Source organism: Nicotiana tomentosiformis, chromosome 1 (assembly GCF_000390325.3).
Source record: "Nicotiana tomentosiformis chromosome 1, ASM39032v3, whole genome shotgun sequence".
Taxonomy (NCBI): Eukaryota; Viridiplantae; Streptophyta; class Magnoliopsida; order Solanales; family Solanaceae; genus Nicotiana; species Nicotiana tomentosiformis.
In genome coordinates this window covers 143,859,854-143,867,995 of record NC_090812.1, presented here as the reverse complement: position 1 = coordinate 143,867,995, position 8,142 = coordinate 143,859,854, and positions in this window count along the sequence as shown.

Sequence of the window (8,142 nt, the reverse complement as noted above, 5' to 3'; positions counted from 1 at the left end):
TCGCATCCCAAATAAGGGAAATAATTCACAAAAATAACATAGGTACAAATGTATTTACCTCATCATCTTCCACATCGTATAAATCTCCACTAGTATTTTCAACCAATAATAACAACAATATTTCCTTGGCTCTTTTGGCCATTCACAAGATTCTTTATTCAAGGCACGGTGGCCATAGTTGTTATTCCACACTTTTATTTCTTTCCTTTCATGTATCATCATCATAAATATCAACATACATATAATATTCCGGAAATCACAACTTTAAGTTCATTTAAAATGACCAATTTAAGTACCATAGATTTCTTTTCGAGAAGGGGAGTAAAATGATTGGCAATTAATGCGCAAGTTTAAATCATCAGCAAATAACACACCATTTATTCTTGACATATTTTCCCCCACAAAGGGCAATACACAATTTTCACTCACGAATATGTAAGAACGCAAAACACGTTGAAAATACTCACAAAGCATAGTATTTGTTAAAACATCCACTTATGGCATGACTTGAGTACGAAAGCTTTTAGGCAATTCTATTTTAGAAGTCATTTTAAAACATTTGAGTCGAGACTCATTTCGTAACCTTTCTCACATCATTTCATTTCATTGGCACCATTGGCCACAAGTATAACTTTCACTCCACATTGGCCACACTTTATATCCCAATTCACTTATTTCATTTCCAACCACCTTTATAGGCTATCAAGAATAATACATTTCCAATCCAGACTTTAGATACACATATGAGCAATTTAAAGTCTAAGGCACATAGAGATATTTCACAACATTTGGCATATTAGCCTTCATGTGAACTTGACTTAAAGTCGAAGCATTATTAATGCACAACCCATATTTTAACACATCCTCAATTGGTAACATAACATGAATAAAGCATTTGGGATGCTTGTTGAACATATATCTTTCAACCCAATCTTACTTGGAATAGCTAGTTTCATAATGAATCACTCGGGACTTACATAATTTACATGAATATCATGGGATTCAATTCTAAGAGAAGAGTTTAGTCAACATACCTTGCTTTGAGTTTTCCTTAAATCACTACAACGTTCTGGAAATTCTAGCAATCCCAATCAATTTTGAGACATAACAAAATTGAACCATTATTAGGAAGATACTCATGGTCACAGCTCATTTGAGCATTTTATCTAACAATTATGTGCAAATTAGTTACAAGATTCTTCCACAAGGTTTCTTTCACTTCACAACCCAATCTTTACCCATTTGAGCTCAACAATCTACCCATAAAACTTATTGGTACATGAATGTATAAATAATACTCTCACACCCAAGAATCATACTCCAAATCAACCATCTTTTACCCAAATTCGAAATTGAAAACTAGGGTATGGAACCATACCTCTTAGATGAAGAACTTGAGGGATTTCTTATTGGATTTCAAGGCTTGGACAAGATCTTGATGAACAAAGCACTTGAGCTTCTTCCTCTCTCTAGAACCCTCTCACTTCTCTCTAAATATATTAGATTTTTGCTCTAAAATGAGCTTCAAGGCTTATTTATCGAAGTTGGGTCGGGTTATAACAATAGAAGAATGGATACTCCAAATATTCCATTCCAGGCTACAGACTTGGCCTCGCCAGGCCAAAGCCTGGTCTTAGCGCACGACAGGCCTGGCCTCCCCAGGCTAAAGCCTGGTATTACACCTGGCCTCACGAGCTCTGTAGCGAGCTACAGGATAGCCTTTGGGTGTTTGATCATAACTTCTTGTAGGAATATCCGAATGACGAACGGTTTGAAGCTTTAGAAACTACACTCAAAGGGATTTAATTTTATAGGTATATCACCTCATAAGTCATTATATTTTGGTAGAAGCATACGTTTGAAGTAGGATCTTGTGCAAATTGGGACATCCTTTCCACTTAATGTATCCTACTTGTTCCACACAAATTCTTTCCATTTACAAACTCCTTAGTATGTTTCAACAAACCTTAAACATATACTTTTCATTTCGAAACAATGTGGTTCTATCCCATGGGTCTCCTTTAATACTCTAACACGTTATTCCCAAATACTGTTGGCGTACTTTAAAATATTAAATCGTTAGAAAATTTTTCCGGGGCCTTACACCAGTGTTATGCTTTCCCAGCCAGGCCTGAGGCTGAGTCATCTGACGCTGTTGTCACAGGTACTGTTTCAGTTTGCAGTAGAGATGCTTCAGTTCTATTTGATCCGGGATCTACTTACTCCTATGTGTCATCCTATTTTTGCTTCTTATTTGGTTATGCCCCGTTATTCTTTGAGTGCTCCTATGTATGTGTCCACACCAGTGGGAGATGCTATTATTGTATATCATGTTTATTGTTCGTGTGTGGTCACCATTGGGAGTCTTGAGACTCGTGTAGATCTTCTACTTCTTTACATGGTTGATTTTTATGTCATACTGGGTATGGATTGGCTGTCACCTTATCATGTTATATTAGATTGTCACGCCAAGACAGTGACCTTAGCCTTGCAGGGGTTGCCTAGATTAGAATGGAGAGGAAATCTTGGCCATTCTGCCAGTAGGGTTATCTCTTCTTTGAAGGCTCGGCATATGGTCGAGAAGGGGTGTCTAGATTATTATATGTCCGCGATTCTAGTTCGGAGGTTCCTTCCATAGATTCAGTGCCAGTTGTTCGTGAGTTTCCAGAGGTGTTTCCTGCAGACCTGTCGGGAGTGCCACCCGATAGGGATATTGATTTCTGCATTGATTTAGCTCCGGGCTTTCAGCCAATTTCCATTCTGCCATATCGCATGGCCCCGCCAGAGTTGAAAGAATTAAAGGAAAAGTTGCAAGATTTGCTTGATAAGGGCTTCATTAGACCTAGTATTTCGCCCTGGGGTGCACCTGTGTTGTTTGTGAAGAAGAAAGATGGATCGATGAGGATGTGTTTAGATTATCGGCAGTTGAACAGAGTCACCATCAAGAACAAATATCCATTGCCGAGGATTGATGATTTATTTGATCAGCTTCAGGGTGCCAAGGTGTTTTCAAATATTGATTTGAGATCTGGCTACCATCAGTTGAGGATTAGGGCATCCGATGTTCCTAAGACAGCTTTTCGGACTCGGTATGGGCATTATGAGTTTCTAGTGATGTCATTTGGGCTTACAAATGCCCCAGCAGCATTCATGGATTTGATGAACCGGGTGTTCAAACCCAACTTGGATTTCTTTATAGTTGTGTTTATTGATGATATCTTGATCTACTCCCACGGTCGAGGGGAGCATGAGCAGCACCTTCAGATCATTCTTCAGACTCTGAAAGATATCCAGTTATATGCTAAGTTCTCAAAATGCGAGTTTTGATTGAGTTCAGTTGCTTTCTTGGGTCATGTTGTATCAGCAGAGGGTATTCAGGTGGATCCTAAGAAGATTGAGGCAGTCCAGAATTGGCCTAGACCCACATCAGCTACAGAGATCCGTAGTTTCCTGGGTTTGGCGGGCTATTACCATCGATTTGTGGAGGGGTTTTTCTCCATAGCAGCCCCGTTGACCATATTGTCCCAGAAGGGTGCCCCGTTCAGGTGGTCAGACGAGTGTGAAGCGAGATTTCAGAAGCTCAAGACAGCTTAGACTATGGCACCGGTATTGGTGTTACCCATATGTTCAGCATCTTATACAATATATTGTGACGCATCTCGTATTGGTCTAGGTGCGGTATTGATGCAGGGTGGCAAGGTTATTGCATATGTTTCACGGCAGCTGAAGGTTCACGAGAAGAATTACCATGTTCATGATCTAGAGCTGGCAGCCATTGTTCACGCGCTAAAGATTTGGAGGCACTATCTTTACGGCGTACCATGTGAGGTATTCACTGATCATCAGAGCTTGCAGTATTTGTTCAAGCAGAAAGAACTCAATTTGAGGCAGAGGAGGTGGCTGGAGCTATTGAAAGACTATGATATCACCATATTGTATCATCCCAGGAAGGCCAATGTGGTGGCCGATGCTTTGAGTAGAAAGTCAGTCAGTATGGGTAGCCTTGCATATATTCCAGTTGGTGAGAGACTGCTTGCATTGTATGTTCAGTCCTTGGCCAACCAAATCCGGTGTGCCCGCACCTGCGAGCCTTTGGTTGCAGGTGCGAGCAAAAGCCCCGCAGATGCGAACCAGGCCTGGACTTCATTTTTCCGCAGATGCGGACTTTTCTCCGCAGAAGCGGGACAGCAAAAGTGGAACCCTGTCCGCAGGTGCAGCCCCAGTTGGTCTAGTCCCTTTTCGTAGAAGCACACATCCCGTCCGTACATGCGGATGCGCAAGTGCTACCAAAGCACCGCAGGTGCGAAAGTCGCTGGGCAGTGAGCATTTAATTCGGACTCCAGCCATTGTTTTTCTCGTTTTCAAAAGGATATGAGGCCTAGGGCGATTTTTCAAAGACATTTTCTTCCCCAAATCATAGGTAAGTGTTCCTTAACTCGTTTCTTTCAATCGTTTACTTCATTTTACTAGAATTCAACCTAAAAATCTAGAGTTTCATGGTAGAATTAGGGGTTAGGGTAGAAACTAGGGATTTCGGAAATTTGGGGATTTAGACCTCAATTTGAGATCGGATTCCAAAACCAATTATATATTCGGGCTCGGGGATGAATGGGTAAAAGAATTTTGGTCCGAACCTCGGGCTTTGACCAAGCGGGCCCGGGGTCGATTTTCGAATTTTTGGAGGAAAATTTAGGAAATTTAAATGTATGCAATGTAATTGATTCCTTTAGCAATATTTGATATCATTGAGTCATTTTTGAATAGATACGAGTGGTTTGGAGGTGAATTCCAAAGGAAAAACTGTGATTGAGAATTAAGTTGCCTTCGGAGCGAGGTAAGTGTTGTGTCTAACCCTGACTTGAGCGAATTAGGAACCTTAGATTATTTTCTAAGTGAAATTTATGTGAGCGGCGTATATGTGAGGTGACGAGTACTTATGCGCCGCCAATTTACCTGTTTTTTCATGTTTCTTCCGTTTTCTTATATTGTCTCTTCTTATGACTAATTGCTACATCTTTATATTAGTGTTGTTAAATTGATCGTCATTATCATATTTACAGATTTTCTGTTGGTAATCGAGTATTTATTTAAAAGTTGAGATTTATATTGTGGAACCAAATGTTGAAGTAAGGTTTATACTTGTTATTCTATCTCCATGTTGTTATTTATGCATTGCATTATGGTAAGGAAGAGTGTTAAAGCACGAAGGGTCATGCCATGCCATATTGTGAGTGTAAAAGCACGAAGGGTGATGTCGTGCCGAGTGTTAAAGCACGAAGGGTGATGTCGTGCCATGATATGAGAGTTAATGCACAAAGGGTGATGCCGTGTCGTTTCTATTGGTTTTATGGTGAGATTGAGAGTAAAAGAACGAAGGGTGATGTCGTGCATTTTTCCTTATTGTATTCACTATTCCTGTTGATTCATGGTATATTGACTATCCCAGTGATCATTCTGTTGTAGTTCTTTATCTTGTATTCCCCTCAGTATGTTTCCCCTCCCGACTTTTCCTGTTTAGTTCTTCATTCCTGTTATTTGCATATACACTGTTAAATTGTACAGGTTGATTTGTAGGTGCCTTACCTTAGCCTCATCACTACTTCGTCGAGGTTAGGATCGACACTTACCAGTACATGGGGTCGGTTGTACTGATGTTGCACTCTGCACTTTCTGTGCAAATTTGGATACCGGTGCAGGTTGATCGAGATTTGCTACTGGTCCGCTCTCCGGAGACTCAAGGTAGATCTGTCGGCGTTCACAGACCTTGAAGTCCCCGTCTATCTTTTATGTCCTACTCTTTTCTTTCATTCAGACAATTGTATTTCTTCATACTATTACTTGTAGTAAATTCTAGAATGCTCGTGAATTGTGACTCCAGATCCGGGTGGTAGTAATTAATACAGTTTTACGATATTTCGCACTTCATCTTAGTTAGTTATTATTATTTACTGAATGGAAATGAGGAATTGGTTTAACGATTTTCTAACGTTGGCTTGCCTAGCAAGTGAAATGTTAGGCGCCATCACGGTCTCGTCGGTGGAAAATTTTGGGTCGTGACACTTAAAACCCTTGAGTTACTCAAATCATTCAGAATTACGGTGCATCAAATAAATATATTAAATTTTTGAGTAACATTTATGAACGTCACAAAAATACTCAAAACAATCTCTTACCAGTATGTTCATTAAACCATACAAATCAGAATGGATTCTTTTTAACTTATCACCAATTTTATTTCCTTTTGAAGGGAAATATCTTTTAGTCAATTTTCTTCTAGACAGGATCCACAAGTTGGTAGTGCCTTTACTTTCAATGAACCTTAAGATCCATCCTTGACCAACTTGAAATCCTATCCGATAAATATGACTTGGACAAAAGTGCACAGATAAGTTTTACTCAATTTTGAAGAACATATTCTCTTATGAGGTAGACTAATATTGTTCTGTTCAGGAGAGACATTAATATACAATAACGAGGTCATGCATTCATGTGCCACAAGAGATAAAATGTTTATCAAGCTCAATAACTTAAGAGTTATTCGAAAAATAAAACAAATATCCATCTCTTATTTTGCCCAAAAATCAAAATTAAATTCCTTCTAACAAAAGGTACATTTATTGCATCCTTTAAATTAATGTCTTATCACTATCAAAAGATAATTTTAACAAGTAATACGACAAATTGCATAAAGTCATTGAGGAGTTGAGATAAAAACATTAAATAGATCATAATAAGTCAAAACACTGAATAATAAAATTCAGACTGCATTCAATATTTATATACATACATGCATCTCGAATAATAAATTTCGATGGGAAAAGAACCATTCATGCAAAGCATATTATATAATGCAAGAATTATACAATCCAAAAATAAATAGAACTAACTCAGATGGAGAGTATACTATTATTTTCAGTCAATTGTATATAACCATTTAATATGAAAATTTTAAACACACTACACATATATGTATTCGTGCATCTTGAATAGCAAATTTCGATGGGAAAAGAACTACTTATGCAACATACATATGTAATGCCAGATTATTCACTCAATTGATTAAAACAGACCCAACTCAGATGGAGAGTATACTGTTAATTTAAGACAAGTGAACATCATAATTAATAGCTCTAGTTTTATTGATCCATCATGTATACTCAGATGGAGAGTAAGTACACGATATCAATTACTAGTATTTTACCTAGTGAGCTTACAATAAATTTATCCGATATGGAGGAAGACCTAAAGTCAACGCATAATTTTATTACATGGTTAGTCATAAAAATCTACTACCAACAGAATACGAGACTGCGTACCAATACTATTGGTATGAACACTCTAGACTATCTAACCTACTATCCTAATCCTCGACTTCCACACCTTCCTATCAAGGGTCATGTCCTCGGTCAGCTGAAGCTGCGCCATGTCTTGCATAATCACCTCTCCCTACTTCTTCTTCGGCCTACCTCTACATGTCCATAGGCTCTCCAATGACAATCTTTCACACCTCTTCACCGGGGCATCTGTGCTCCTCCTCCTCACATGACCAAACCACCTAAACCGCGCTTTTTGCATCTTGTCCTCAATAGGGGCCACACCCACCTTGTCACGAATAACCTCATTCCTAATCCTATCTAACCTGGTGTGCTCGCACATCCATCTCAGCATCCTCATCTCTACTATCTTCATCTTCTGGACATGAGCGATCTTAACTGGCTAACACTCAGCCCCATACAACATAGTCGGTCTGACCACCACTCTGTAGAACTTACCTTTAAGTTTTAGTGGCACCTTTTTGTCACACAGAACACCGGAAGCGAGTCTCTATTTCATCTATCCCGCCCCAATACAATGTGTGACATCTTCATCAATCTCCCCATTCCCCTGAATAATATACCCAAGGTACTTAAAACTTCCTTTCCTAAGGATGACCTACGAGTCCAGCCTCACCTCCCCTTCCCCTTCCCGAGTCTCACCACTGAACTTACACTCCAAGTATTCTGTCTTGGTCCTGCTCAACTTGAAACTTTTAAACTCCAGGGTCTGCCTCCATACCTCTAACTTCACGTTCACACCGCCTCACATCTCTTCAATCAATACAATATCATATGCAAATAGCATACACTAGGGCACCTCCCCTTG